At 36.1% G+C, this 15,408-nt stretch overlaps 1 protein-coding gene across 4 annotated transcripts in view; it reads right to left on the bottom strand.

Annotated features, from left to right (window-relative positions):
• The window catches only part of LOC134653150 (broad-complex core protein isoforms 1/2/3/4/5), a 54,510-nt gene extending 41,441 nt beyond the window's left edge, over window positions 1-13,069 (bottom strand). For all 4 annotated transcript variants that reach the window (XR_010097237.1, XM_063508484.1, XM_063508481.1 and 1 more), the window contains exon 1: window positions 11,934-13,069. The gene's annotated coding sequence lies outside the window, so the exon portion shown is untranslated. The remainder of the gene's footprint in view (window positions 1-11,933) is intronic.
• Window positions 13,070-15,408: the final 2,339 nt, after the last annotated feature.

Here is a 15,408-nt window from a genome sequence, read left to right as displayed (position 1 = left end):
CTCATGTTCTTTATTTGTTTGTTTTCTTCCAATATAGGTTACACGATGAATTTTTAAATTATTATTACATTATACTTTTAGCCTGACAATAAAAATCTAGCATGTCGCCGATTTGACATCGCTGATTTTTTTCTATTTAAAATGCGAAACTACAAAAAGGTTATTTATATATAGTTTGTCAAAGGACTGTCTCATTTCAAACATAGACAGAGATAATCATACTATCTTTGTCTTACTCTAGTACTAGCACCCAAAAGAAAAGGATGAGTATAGTTTGTATTGTTCTTATTTAATGACAAATTGGTTTGACCAACTATACTTACAGTCCGTTAACTCTCAGAATGAAATTCGTTTTTCGGGTAAAATCGGACGTAGTCGCGTAATAGAAAAGGACAGCGTCGTACTGCACATTTAGTTGCAATCCAACACTAAAACTATACAGGGTGGTCTATACCACGACATCCAATTTTTTTTTTAGATTCCTCATATCGTGGGCTATTAGAATATACCCTATGTACCTATACTATAGTACACCAAACGAACACCAAAAATTGGAAAAAGCAAATTTTATATGGATTAGTCCAGGGGTCGGACAAAAAGTGCGGATGACGTCAAACCACTTATAGGATGATTTCAAATAGTATTTTTGATTTTCATAAACAATTATCACTTATCATTTATCAACCTCTTTATTAAACGATATCGCCACTTAAAATGAGTAAGTACGTTTTTGACTGACACATTGTCAATCAGATGAACAATAAATTGACTTCGTTATTGTTTAGCTATTGTATCTTCACGATTATATTTAGCTAAAATTTAGCTATAAAAGTATAATAACATCAAATTATCTTTTTTTATTTTTACTAATCTTACCTACTGTTCTCACTTTTGACTATTAAACCTATTTATCTGAGGATCCCACAGACTTGTTCTAAGTGTTCTAACTAATTTCAAATAATTATACCTTATGGTAACAAGTTTCGTTAAATTTATTTTATTCACTACATCACCCTACCACCTGTATTATTAATTCCATGGATTTATTTACGATTATTTTGTTACTTCATTAATACTACTTTGTTACTACATGTCACACGGAAGTTTAAATACAAACTCAAACATCATCCTGTGTGCAAGATTACGTCATTTTTACGTCATCCGCACTTTTTGTCCGACCCCTGTGGATTACTTATGTAGTAGAACATTTTTTGCTACGGGCCACCGTTCAAGAGTTATTTACGAAAAACTCTAAAACGGGACCTTAACACCATAATAACATCATAATTTGACAGAGTCGCCGGTCAAAGGAACCGAGGTGGAAACTTCCCAAATTATAGATGGTCAACCAAATCTTGTCAGTAAAAAAGGCGAGAAATTCAAATTTTCTATGAGACGATATCCCTTTGCGCCTACATTTTTCAAATTTGCCGCCTTTTTCTACTGTCAAGATCTGGTTGACCAAGTATAGTAATCTGATAGCCCACGTAGTGAAGAATCTAACAAAAAATTTTGGACATCGAGGTTTGTACCACCTTGTATAGAGTAGTTAAACTAGTTAATACCACCATAACTAGTAGGTAAGTAAATTTTCAATTCATATTAAAATATGTGACTTTTAAGTACTTACTGTATATTTACAAATTAAATTTAAAATTATTGTTTTAATTTATTCTTTTATTTTAAAGTAAATTTGAATTAACACTAGAGTTAAAATAAATAACACAAACTATAAAATATACTTACTTATCTACAAAAAAAATTTGACTGTTATTACCACTCTATATAATTTCGGCCACAAGTAGTAAATGACGGTGTGACGTTCTGCTTTCAAATTCTGATCCTATTTTATATAGAATATGACAAAAAGTCAAATAGCAATATAGTCATCAACCAAATATTAAGCATAACGTCATTAAATTAGGGCTTATTTTACATTGAGACAATGGGTATCCCTAACTTTTTGAGGTAAGCTTAAAACTTTTTGTGAGTGAGTAAGAAAGCAGAACAGCAGTATATCACTTTCGCGTGTTACCGCCGATACCCGATGTAAGTATCTTTCTAAAATCCGAAGGTCATTAGAGTTAACGGACTGTAGATAATATGTTGCGCTAGCTTCGACCCGCGACTTCATCTGCGTGGAAATATAATGATGATGATGATGATTTATAGACAATAATTAGGTCCTTCGCGTCGTAGCGCAAAAATAATCAAATTTTCGTTCCCCTTTAAAACCCCTAAGTAATGTTTAAAAAACACGAAAAAAAAGAAAGAAAAATGTTTATAGGGTTGTATGTCATAAACCGAGCGCAAAAATAATAAAATGTTCATTCCTCTGTAAGAAACCCCTAATTAATATTTAAAAATAAAACACAAAAAAGAAATAAAAAAAAACAGAATTTTTTTTTATAATGCTGTATCTCCTAAACCGTGCGTCGTAGCGCAAAAATAATCAAATTCTCGTTCCCCTCTGAAATCCCTAAGTAATGTTTAAAAAACACGAAAAACAAAAAAAAATATAAAAAAAAGAAAGAAAAAGGTTTATGGGTTGTATCTCCTAAACCGTGTGTCGTAGACAAAAATAATAAAATGTTCATTCCTCTGTAAGAAACCCCTAATTAATATAAAAAAAAAAAAAAAAAAAACCAAAAAAGAAATAAAAAAATATAATGCTGTATCTCCTAAACTGTACGTCGTAGCGCAAAAATAATCAAATTTTCGTTCCCCTTGATTTGAGGCCCGGGGAAGGACATAATTATTATCATCATCATATTTCCACGCAGATGAAGTCGTGGGTCGAAGCTAGCGCACCATATTATCTAATTTTATTATAGTTGGTCAAACCAATTTGTCATTAAATAAGAACAATACAAACTATACTCATCCTTTTCTTTTGGGTGCTAGTACTAGAGTAAGACAAAGATAGTATGATTATCTCTGTCTATGTTTGAAATGAGACAGTCCTTTGACAAACTATATATAAATAACCTTTTTGTAGTTTCGCATTTTAAATAGAAAAAAATCAGCGATGTCAAATCGGCGACATGCTAGATTTTTATTGTCAGGCTAAAAGTATAATGTAATAATAATTTAAAAATTCATCGTGTAACCTATATAGGAAGAAAACAAACAAATAAAGAACATGAGAACTATGAGAGTATGGATCACTCCATACGCAGAATTGATTGATGGCTGAACATATATTCTGAAATTCGGCAACGCTTTGAAGAAAAAATCCATTGACGCCTTTTCTCCACAGATGACACGAGAAGAAATATTGTCTGAAACAAAACTGCAATGCTGATTTTATACGCAGATAGGTATCCAAAATTTACACTATCATCAGAAAATAGACGTTTGAGTTTATGGAGACATGACAGAAGACGCGGTATGCTGAAGAATATGTTGTCACGAAAGGAGCGGCAGTCCGTTTAAATGTAAATATGTTGGAATTATGACCTTCTACTGGTGTCAGCGAGCTTGCCGTGATACCTTCACGAGCTAATCACAGCGGCGAATGATAAAATCATGGTTCCTACTGTGCGAAACATTTATGTGTATTGAATCGAAGCTGTTGCCGGCCTAACTCCAATCTGTGGCTAAATGTTTTGGTGCTTGTAGTTTCTAAGTAGGTACTTATTCTGAATTAAATACTCTGATTGAAACATAATTACATTGTTTTTTATTATTATTTATTTCTCTATTTTCACTTTATTGCACGACACATAGGACGTTTTGCCAAATGGAATTCTCTACCAGTCAGGCGTAAGGCAAACAGAGATTGGTATTGGTATGTAGGATATAAAAGCGACCGTATGTCGAACAGCTAATCTGGTTGCTGGCAGTATACATCTTTCGTGCAGGTATATTATACTGTTAAATCGTACCTATGCTAAAAAAGTGACGAACTCAGAAAGTGACGAACTCAGAAAGTGACGTCCTCAGAAAGTGGCGTTCTCATAAAGTGACATACTCAGAAAGTGACGTCCTCAGAAAGTGTCGTACTCAGAATGTGACGATCTCAGAAAGTGACAAAGTCAGAAAGTGACGAACTCAGAATGTGACGATCTCAGAAAGTGACATACTCCGCCTGAACCTTCTGTGTCCTATAAATATTTTTCTGCAAGTTCGTTAGAATTTAGATCCCTAGGTTGTCAGCCTAGCCGTTATCTAGGTTCAACGGCTGCGGCCGATAAAAACGCGATTGCATTGTGTGCTTAGCAAGCGGGGCTTCATTTTTATGTTGTAAATATTTTATGCCACATGGACAGATAGGCATTTCAGCGGGTGAGACTCAAGTTATACTTAATACCTATATTTCACTCGTGATAGCTAATACCTATAGTCGCTTCTATCTTTTAGGGTTCAGTAGCTCAAAAGGAAAAAAACGGAACCCTCGTGCGTCTGTCTGTCTGTTCGACCATCCCCCCCTCCTTTATCTCCGAAACTACTGGCTCTACAAAAAATACACAAAATAGTTCTTTACCTATAAATTAAAGAAAAACCTATTAGAAATGTGCAGTCAAGCGTGAGTCGGGCTTAATGTACGGAACCCTTGGAACGCGAGTGCGACTCGCACTTGGCCGGTTTTTTCTTTATACTTTAAAATTAAACACATGATAGAACTACCTAAGTAGGTATTAGACTTTAATTCTGTTATCATTTATCAATACCATTGTGTTTAGCACACAAGCACGGCACGATGCAGTGCAGTCAGTACAGAAACATACTACCAGTGGCGGCGGTCCATAAAAGCCGATTCCCACTGGCTTGCCTTGGACATTTGAGCAGAGTTTAAAGGAAATATGTAAGCGAAATTAGCCCCGGCTTGTCTATGGATATGTTTGACGCGCCGCCACTACATACTACACAATACACATGAAAATAGCGATCTTCGTGAACTAGAGTGCATTGGTCTATGAGGGCCTACGAATGCGTAGAGTGCACTACGATGCGTAGACGCGTAGCGGTGCGCGTGGGCAAGCTTGTCTAGCCTATGCGTTGCGTTCTATGCGAACTAGCAATGGCGGTCATACATTTTCTATGGGCCCGATTCGGATTTTGAACTAGATATCTATTAGACATCACCAAGATACGACAACGATATTTTTAAGATCTACTGCCGTATTCGAACTTCAAGATATTCACAAGAGACGACACGTACTAGATCTATTCTAGATACGTTATAGTTTAGATTTCAACTAGTTCTCTTTTGCAGCGCAATTCGGGCAACCAATGTCACTTTTACGTTAGATAGAGTTAGATATCTAATAGATGTGAATTAGATCTCTAAGCCATATCTTGTGGAAATCGTTCAAGAGTATCTCCAGAATCGCGCAAATGTCAAATTTGACAGGTTACATCTTAAATATATCGTTATCGTATCTTGGTGATGACTAAAAGATATCTTATAGATGTCTATTTCAAAATCCGAATCGGGCCCTAGCCTGTCAAATTTGACATTTCTGCGATTCTGGAGATACTCTTGAACGATTTCCACAATGTCTAAAACGTCTCGTTATGTATTTTTAGATCTCAAAACGATTTCTAGACGATCTTTCTACGATAATTTAACGTAAAAGTGACATTGGTTGCCCGAACTGAGCTGCAAAAGATATTTAGTTGCAATCTAAACTACCAGGTATTTAGTACATATCGTATCGTTCTCTTCTCTAGAACGGATCTTGTTTTCCAAATACCGCGGTATGTGATTTGCGCTTTGAAGTTTCTTATGTGCAAACAATTGAAGGTTTACACATTATAAGGTGCAGGGCGCCAATTTAGACTGCGGGATAATTTAAACTAATCGAAATATCTTCCATATTTTACATTATTAAGTAGAGTCACACACAACACATCTTTTTCGCTATCTGGACATATATGGCACTATTGGCACTCTAGTTAATAATGTAATAAAACATGGAAGATATTTCTATTAATTTAAATTACCCCGCAGTCTAAATTGCCCCCTGCACCTTATACATATCTTTTTTATTTTCTGTGTATACATATGTAGGTGTAGATACCTACTGCTCTTGTATTTTAGATAAATTAGTAACAAAACTTTGTAAGATAGGAAAAATATCAAATCAACATCGTAATCTCAAACATTTACTTACGTCAAATAAACAATGACAATGATTTTTTTTACAATTTTTCAGTCTAATTTCCATAGCTGAAAGTCTCGTAGCCGAACCAATAATATTTTCTTGAGTTACTTATACTTCGCGGGAAACCGGAGCTAGGTTTAGATTTAAGTAGATTACGGAAATATAAAACATTTGCTACGGATCTTATAATATTTTCGTTTGCGGAAGATGTTTAACCGTCTTCAAGAGGGAGGTTCTACATTTATCAGAATATTCGTTTATGAGCGTTTTTTTATGTTTCCCAATTTTTGTACTAATATTAATCCCTTTTTTTGTTTAATTGTATACTTTACAGTTGATCCCTTTTTCATTCATATGACCTGAGTTCAGGAAAAATCGAGGTAACTAAGAATATAAGGCAAAATCGAATTTAATATAGGAGCTACCTGCTACAAATAGTAATTAGGATGTTCTTTTAATAACTTGTCCATTTGCTTTCAATAAGAACCACTAGGTGAAGTGTAATGATGACAAAGATCATTAGGTTTTTAGCCGTAGGTTCTATTTACTAATTATAAAATGGTGTCGTGGCTTCCAACCTCCGTGGCGACCTGACATAGACCAACTGACTGACTGGCTGACTGACATACATATTTAGAACTACGGACATTTAAATTCATATTAGACATGATAACGACAGGACAAAATAAGATCAGTTCACGACGGACAGCCACCAAGACCAGACAGACTGTTCAAATGGGACTTAATCGCGTATAATAAGTTTTAAGATTTACCTCTGACGTTTCGTGGACGGCGTTGTCCCCATGGTCTCAGAAAAGACCCTCTCCTCTTCAAACTTAATTATACGCGATTAAGTCCCGTTTTGTAATTTAATAATGTGTAAAAATCGTGAAACTTTGAATCAGTGTAGATTCAATTTGTTCAAGATAACAAGTTTTTTTAGGAAAGAATTGCGCAAAATGTCTTTAAAGCTCTTTAAACCGAAACCGAAATGTAGGTCACGTAGTTAAAATAATAACGCTTGTTTCTGTTGTGATAATAAGTACTAAGTACTTACCTTTCGTAAGTAAAAGACTTGGGGCCCGATTCTGATTTTAAAATAGACATCTATTAGATATCTTTTAGACATCACTAAGATACGATAACGATATGTTCAAGATCTAACCTGTCAAATTTGACATTTGCGCGATTCTGGAGATACTCTTGAACGATTTCCACAAGATATGACTAAGGCCCACTTGTACCATCCCAATAACCCGGGGTTAAGCGGTTAAACCGTTAACCCAGTGTCAAATTGTACCGGTAACCATGGTAACTCCAGGTTTAACCGGTTAACCCCAGGTCAGTGGAATGGTGCAAGTGAGCCTTAGAGACCCAATTCACATCTAATAGATATCTAACTCGATCTAACGTAAAAGTGACATTGATTGCCCGAATTGCGCTGCAAAAGAGAACTAGTTGAAATCTAAACTATAACGTATCTAGAATGGATCTAGTACGTGTCATCTCTTGTGAATATCTTGAAGTTCGAATACGGCAGTTGCTAGCCAGTACGTGTATTAGACTATATTACTTACTAGTGAATTCTCAATTATACCTATTTGTATCATTCTTGTAATTTTTACAACGTTGAACTCCGTGAACTCTTCGCCTTGTGATAAAATGTATGTTGGTATAACTTCTTAGAATAGGCTACATTAGGTATTTCTTAGACACTATGGAATTCTACTTATGTAAATACGCGGAAACCTTATTTTAATATTAACTTATTATTTGAAACGCTTTCTACGATTTTTTATATAAACAGTAACTAACATTTGTTTAAAAGATGATGACATGTGCGTAGTTTTTGTACCTGGGCATTTTAATTTAAACTTGTACTTTAAAGCGCGACTTAAGTCGTGTTTCAGTAACGCCTAACCGTCATATTCCTGACAAAATGTATGATTTGACATTGACCGTCAGTTTTGTGACGATTGCTAACCGGCCATTATTACCTACACAGTTTAGTGATAATGGCCACCTACTTAAAGTTTAACAAAAAATATAACTTAAAAAATCTTAAAAAAATACTCTACGCTCGATGTGATATTGAATTAAATTAGGATGACAGTTGAAATTTCAGTACGCAAATCTGTTATATAATCTGTATTTGAAAATATCATTTTTAAAGGCAAAAACGCTATACAATTTCTTATTTTTTTATTATTTTACAGTAAATTAAGTTCACTGAACTTTTTGCAGCTATATTTAATAAACCTGCCGGGTTAATAACTTCTATATTGAATTAAGTAAGTGTTTGGCCTATTTTGATTAACATAATATAAAATGTAAGGAGTATTTAAAATTACGGAAAGGTTAAGGCTGTTACTAGTAATAAAGTTATTAACTAGGTATTACGTAATTTGTCTGATTTACCTCCTAACTATTTTGGTACAACGTCCTAGGTATATTAATTGTATGTTTAGTGATATGTTACGTTCTAGTTACAATATTTTAAAGTAGGTAATTAATAATAATCAGTGTAATATTAAATTTTTCTACTCCAGCACTTAAATGTGTCAATTAAATGACTGACAGTGATATCTAAAGCAATGTCATTTGAATGATTTGTCTATAGGCTCATAAGATGACTGCTAGCAGTCATCTTATGAGTATAATACAACTGCTTTATTTTTTTTAAAGATACAAGTTCCGATCATCTTGATTGAAAGAGGTATGTTTTCATTTACAATAATAACTCTTTTTTTTTTTTAATAATAACTCAATTTTTTTGAAATAATATCTTTTTTTTTTTAAATAATAACTCAAATTTTTTTAAATAAAAACTCTTTTTTTTTAATAATAACTCTTTTTTTTTAATAATAACTCTTTTTTTTTAATAACTTTTTTTTTTTTTTTTTTTTGCTGCAGCTGTCATAGAAAAAGTAATGTATGCAACAGCTCATAATTGGTTCTTAAAATTCTCGGGTCTTTTTTTACAAAACTCGACTACGTCTCGTTTTGTAACTTCGACCCTTGAATTTTAAGAACCCTTATTATATCACTGTTGCATAAACTACTATAGCACTATAGTGTGACATTTAACTATAAAATTTGAAACTTGTCACGCGTGTGTAACGGTTTCTTCAACATTCGAATTTCAAACGTAAATTTCCATTTAAACTAATTTCCAGAAAAACTAAAACACCTAACCGGCCAAACTCTCCGTTTAACTCCCACGAAATAGAATCACGAACTGAAAAATATTTTTGACAACTTTTTTTAGGCTGCCTGAAAATGAAAGTGGCATAGACTGATAGAGTTGTGTTTACCTTTTTTTGTCGAGTGCCTATAAACTACACCGTCTATTTTTTAACACCGAACGCAATGTTTTCAGCCACATTTTTCAGTTCACCGTACACTCGCGAATGACAACTCAATATTGTCTTTTTTCACCGATAAAGTTTAGAAACAAAACTTAAATCCAATACATTACTTTAATATTTTATACATGTTATTACTCGTTGAGATTCACATAGACACTGAGTATACTCGCGACTCGACTTATGAACTGTTAGTCTGTTACGCTCTTAATTGGTGCTCTAGAAAGAGATAGATTTTTTTGCAATAGGCAGTTTCATAGCTCTAATCGCATTCAACTGATAAAAGTAGCGATTAAAAAAATAGTCACTGTTCTAGCACAACGCGGCGTTGTCCCGAAATGAGGTTATCCATTTTTGTGCAAATAATTTTTATCAGTCGACCTTGCTCCCAGCTATCGCGAATTTGGCTAGGCCGATAAACTTAGCCTAGAGACTCACCTTTTTAAAAAAACAATCCACTCACGCACTGACCACTGGTGTTACTACGTTTGACGGCGCGCGTGCAGGTGTTGCACATAGTGCCGGCCGCTGCCGACTAACGTGTCGGCGCTTACGCAGCCCCCCGCCGAAATACCGCGAAAAAATATGGCGGCAAAAACTGAAGGGGTGCGCTCACCGTTTCTCTGCGAGGCTGTATGCTAATCCATCGTGTGCTCGGGCCCTTTTTTCCGGGGTGAGGGTGGGGGTGCAATTAAAAACTCGCGCGTGCGTGTGGGGGCGCGATTAGAAAGGAGACGGCGGCGGAATGAGTCTGTCACCGTTTTTTACTTTTTTCTAGTCTGGGACGGATGCTGAATCGATGCGCGTCTGGATGCGATTCGGCAACTTGCTAATTCCCCAGGAAGCGCGCTTAGCGGCGGCACTAAACTGGACTACAACTATTTTACAGGAAACTGAGACTAATTCATGCTCATCAAACCTTTTTACGACAATTACCTAAAAAAAGGCTTAGAAATATTTACCTTACAGACCTCTTATAACTTTTTATGGTAAAAATACTGAGTAAAACTTATGCTAATAATATTTGAAAATACACACCTACACCCAAATACACATAACTTATTAAGTATACTTGGTCAAACAGATCTTGACAGTAGAAAAAGGCGGCAAATTTGAAAAATGTAGGCGCGAAAGGATATCGTCCCACAGAAAATTTGAATTTCGCGCCTTTTTTTACTGACAAGATTTGGTTGACCAGCTATAGATACCTATTTAAACTATTATACAAAAGCAACATTTAAGTACCATCACTACAAACCATTCTAAAATCAAAACTAGTCTCAAACTGGCTCCCAACAGCAAACAAAACGGCCGAAGAATAGACACAAACTTCAAAAAAGGAATTTAGGCTAAGGCGACAACGGGGCTGCAACGGGCAGCGCGCTGCAAGCTTGAGTCTGCAGGATTGTGCTCGCCGTCTGCGCGCGAAACGCGCGAATGTGGTTGTGCGGGGAAAAATACGCATGTGTCGGTCGTTTAGTTTTTAATTGATATACCTAGACAATGTTTTTGTTTTTTTTTTGTAAAGGTGTAATTAACATATGAATATTAAGGTGAATGATATATATATAAAGATGGTCAAGCAGATCTTGTCAGTAGAAAAAGGTGGCAAATTTAAAAAAATGTAGGCGCGAAGGGATATCGCCCCATAGAAAATTTGAATTTCGCGCCTTTTTTTACTGACAGGATTTGCTTGACCAGCTTTTATATAATTATATTTTTAGTTATAAATCGTGAATACATTTTGTGTAACTGAGTTTGATAGACGAAATTTGGTTTTATGGTTTTTATTAACAAACTCAATTCAATATTAACGTAATTATTCAAGGAATTTCGTGATTATATAAATAAGTAGGTAGGTATCTAAATACTATTATTTTAAGCAGTAACAAATTTACAAAAAAATGCTTCAATTGAAAACATTAGTATCTAATCTATCGTGTAATATCTTCCTACCAAAGTGCATTATATTTATTCTGCAAGATATTTAAAGAAAATTATTTTATCGGCTTATTAATATTATTATCAGAATATAATCAACAAACTATAAAATAATCGGGTGATAATCGTCTAAACTCTTAATTTGAATTTGACGACTCAACGGTCCGATGCAACTTTTTAATTTATTACTTTTAAATTATTTATGCAGAAGCATCTAATGTGGAGGTCTCGGAACACTTGCAGCCGCGCTGTCCCTAGCGGCCAGTACCATAGATTATCATAATAATAGCTAACTTTACGAAGGGTCATGCTAATTGTTCGCGAGAGAAATTAAAAAAAAAAGATTAAGTCGCAAACTTGTTGAATATTCAAATCTATGACTTGTAAAGGATTAAAGATTTCTGTGAATAGAAAAATATACTTCCGGTTCTGTCAAAATTCTGAGAGAATTTCAATGTTTAACAAAAATAGAAGCTGTTTTGATTGTGTCATTTCTATTGTAGAGTGTGTAACTTACCGTTGCAGTAGTCGCTCACTCCCAAAAATGATAACAACAAAAAACAATCAACAAAAACTCCAACAAAGTCACAAGTCAATGTCCGCCGAAAGCCCGCCAATAAAAATAATCGGAAAAGCGCGACGCGAAAATTCAGTCCGAGCGAACTCCGTCAACTGTCCGCCGTGCACACACGCACGTGAGAAGTTTACCGAACTTCGGAAACTTTAGCCACGCGATAGTTGCGCGCCACGCGTTCCAAACTTAAAATTTCAAATTCTCTAAAATCGAATCTTCGCACCGGACAACTAATTGCGCCAATTATTCTTTTTTATTTATAAAGTTTTTTTTGCGGAGGCGTCCACCCGTCCGGTCGGGTCCGGCCGGTCTGCAATATTAACACGAGCGGCGTCCACCTTTTGTAATGAAACGTTCACACATGCTTCCGCATTACCGTCCCGATGCCATCAATAATGAAGCCGGGCGGGAAAAAACAAAACGGGGCACCTCTCCCGACGAGGCGCCCGCCGACACTACAGCCTCCTCGTCAAAGATCAGAATTGCATATCTGGGTTGCGTTAATGAGCGGGGGGAGGGGGTTTTAGGGGGTCGAAAAAGTGGCACCGCTCGCGCGCGAATATAAATTCATCGCCAAAAAATCATTACGCGGGGGGTGGTATTACGGGCTGGCGCTCGCTGCGCGGGTTCGTATAGTTTTTAAATCGCGCTCTCACTCGACGACGCGGCGCCGCGACGGGCGGACCCGGCCGCACTGGCATGCACCCACCTGCATGCTAGTATGTAGCCCTACACTATCACGCATGACCATAGACAAACTTAAACTTCCAAGACGCGTGCTGACAAATTAAGAAACAAAACACGAGCGATGAGCGCGGGAAATGGATTGATTTTTTTTAGAGAAAGAGAAAAAGGTTCCACGTGTATGCAAATTCCTCTTTTCGGCGACGATCGTAATCAATTTGTGCGTAGAAAGCGGTACTTCCTCACGCACACAGCGACGCGCAAGTGTGCGAGTCAAATTAAATCTAATACAAAATTGCGTTTTATGTTCTCGCTAGTGCGTGTAGGTGTGTGTGGGGGGTGTGCGAACTCGCGGGGTACACTCGGCGGCACTTGGCACTAAATAATTAGGAAGCATATTAGTTTGCTAATTAAGACTTCAAACTAAAGTAACTGACTAAAATAATATACAATATTTGGCAACCTTTACTTCGTCATCTGTTTAAATATTTCGGTATATTAACTAATTATTTATAACAATTATAACTTAACAACGCATTTATTAAAAAACGTCTTGGACATTATGAGTGGACTGGAATAACTATTCCAACAAATATTGTTAAATAATAACATGAAAAGTAAACCGAAGTTAAAGTATACCTATGTACTTATATAATTACTTCAAAATATGACATGTTCAAACTATTTATATAAACTAATTGATCCTACATCTGATTCCAGACTATCTTTTACATATAAATTATACATAATAACTAATTAACATTAATTAATTACAACTAATTAGATCTTATGTACGTTAACTATAAAACGAAATAACTTTAAACATCATAAGTGCAGATACAGTCAGCAGTCAGCATCCCATTAGGCATTAACACATATTGTCCCGACTGTACTTTAAAACCCACACAGGCTTAATGTTAAAAATGAATTACCAACACAGCGGAGCACCCCCCTGCTACACTCATTTTCATTTCGATGTTTTTGGGTTTTTGCGCAAGCACCCACCCTCGGGGGGCTAGCCACCCCCGCCCTATGAAAATAGGATATATTTTTATGTTTTATTTGCCCGGAAGCCCGTAGCTTAGTTGCATGTTTATTAGAAGTTTTTATTAGTAGAAACAATGCGGTTTTTTGCCGGTACCCAGTGATTTGCGATGACAATTGTATAGGCGGTTGTCACGGCATGTTTGTTTGTAATAACGTTTACTATTCAGATCGGAGATAGGGCTAAATTTGTTACCCAACCTTCTGATTTTAAATAGTTTCTCATACGGGGTCTTAATGTCAATTCAAATGTACATTGATATCAGAATGACATGTTAATGATGTCACTCAGATTTTGTGCTTTCGTTAATTTGTCTGTAGAGCCTGTTCGGAAAGAGAAGAGTCGTGGAATGTATTGGGCGCCATACATTCTACGACTCTTCTCTTTCCGTTCAGAATCTACACGTATTGGCGCGGGCGAGACGCATGATAGCTAATTGATATCATTTAGATATCATTCTGATATCAGTGTTAGTTTAAATTGGTCTCTAAGTCTGGTATTTGGTACCTCTCCCTACCTTAACCTGATTCTAAATAGTTTCTTATCTTTACTGTGGAACTTTAGGCTGTCATCTTTATTTAGACCCCGAACATGGAGGACTTTTCGGAACTTTCGTTCCCACTTAAGGTTGTCGTTGTCGCCGTCGCAAGTCGCTCAATGTCGTGGCCAAGCCGTTAGACGGCGCGCGAACACGCATGCGATTTTAGTTACATTGCGGACTGTTGGCTACGTCCAATTCAACCGACCGATCAAAACCCGCAATGTAATGAAACTCGCATGCGAGTTCTCGTACCGTCTAAATGAGCCCTTGGCTACGAATATTATCACATGTAGATCTACAATATACAAGCTTGCCTATCAAAAATCAAAAGTGCGCCCAAATTTGGAAAGATGTCAATTGTCATTGGAAGTACCTATTGAATTCAGGAATAATATGTGACTGCGTAAATGATTTGAGTTTGAAACAGTATATTCCAAATAGTTTGATGCGAAGTATGTCACTTTCTTAGGAGGTCACTTTCGATTTAGGTCACGTTCTGAAGACGTCACTTTCTGGGTACGTCACATTCTGAGTTCGTCACTTTCTGAGGTCGTCACATTCTAAGTAGGTATACGTCACTTTCTGAGAACGCCACTTTCTGAGAACCACCCATCGATGAGGACTAACCACCCACCGTACCTCCTGAATCAGCTTTTCGTAGTTTCTTCCGCTAACCTTATATTTTCGTACATTCAAGCGGTCGCTAGTGACCGCTATAAAGCTCAGGTGTAAAGTGGTCACGGGACTCACGTGTTTCTATTTTGAGTTAGCCTCTTGCGCACTCATTAAATGTCCATATACGTGATGGCTTCCCTCTTGCACAAATCAATTTTATTTAAGAGTCACCATCATTCTAGATCTCTATTGAACGATGGGTACTAAGAGACGATTATAGGGATACATCCTCATACTCGTACTTGAACCTAAGGTTGTCTGGAAGTGATCGCTTTTTAGCGATAAGACCTCCTGTTGTTACCTGGGCCCCTATTCGACATGTACAACTGTCAGATTTCGCGTCATTTGAAATTCAACTGTTGAAGTTCATTTGAAGTTCATCAAGTGCTGAAGTTCATTTGGTACAAACAATAATTTAAGAAAAAACAACTTTGTTTTATTATTACTTTAAGGTTTATAATGGTTTGGTTTGG

This window comes from Cydia amplana, chromosome 12 (genome assembly GCF_948474715.1).
Source record: "Cydia amplana chromosome 12, ilCydAmpl1.1, whole genome shotgun sequence".
Taxonomy (NCBI): domain Eukaryota; kingdom Metazoa; phylum Arthropoda; class Insecta; order Lepidoptera; family Tortricidae; genus Cydia; species Cydia amplana.
The sequence above is the reverse complement of the archived record's forward strand: the minus strand, read 5'-3'. Positions and strand labels throughout refer to the sequence as shown.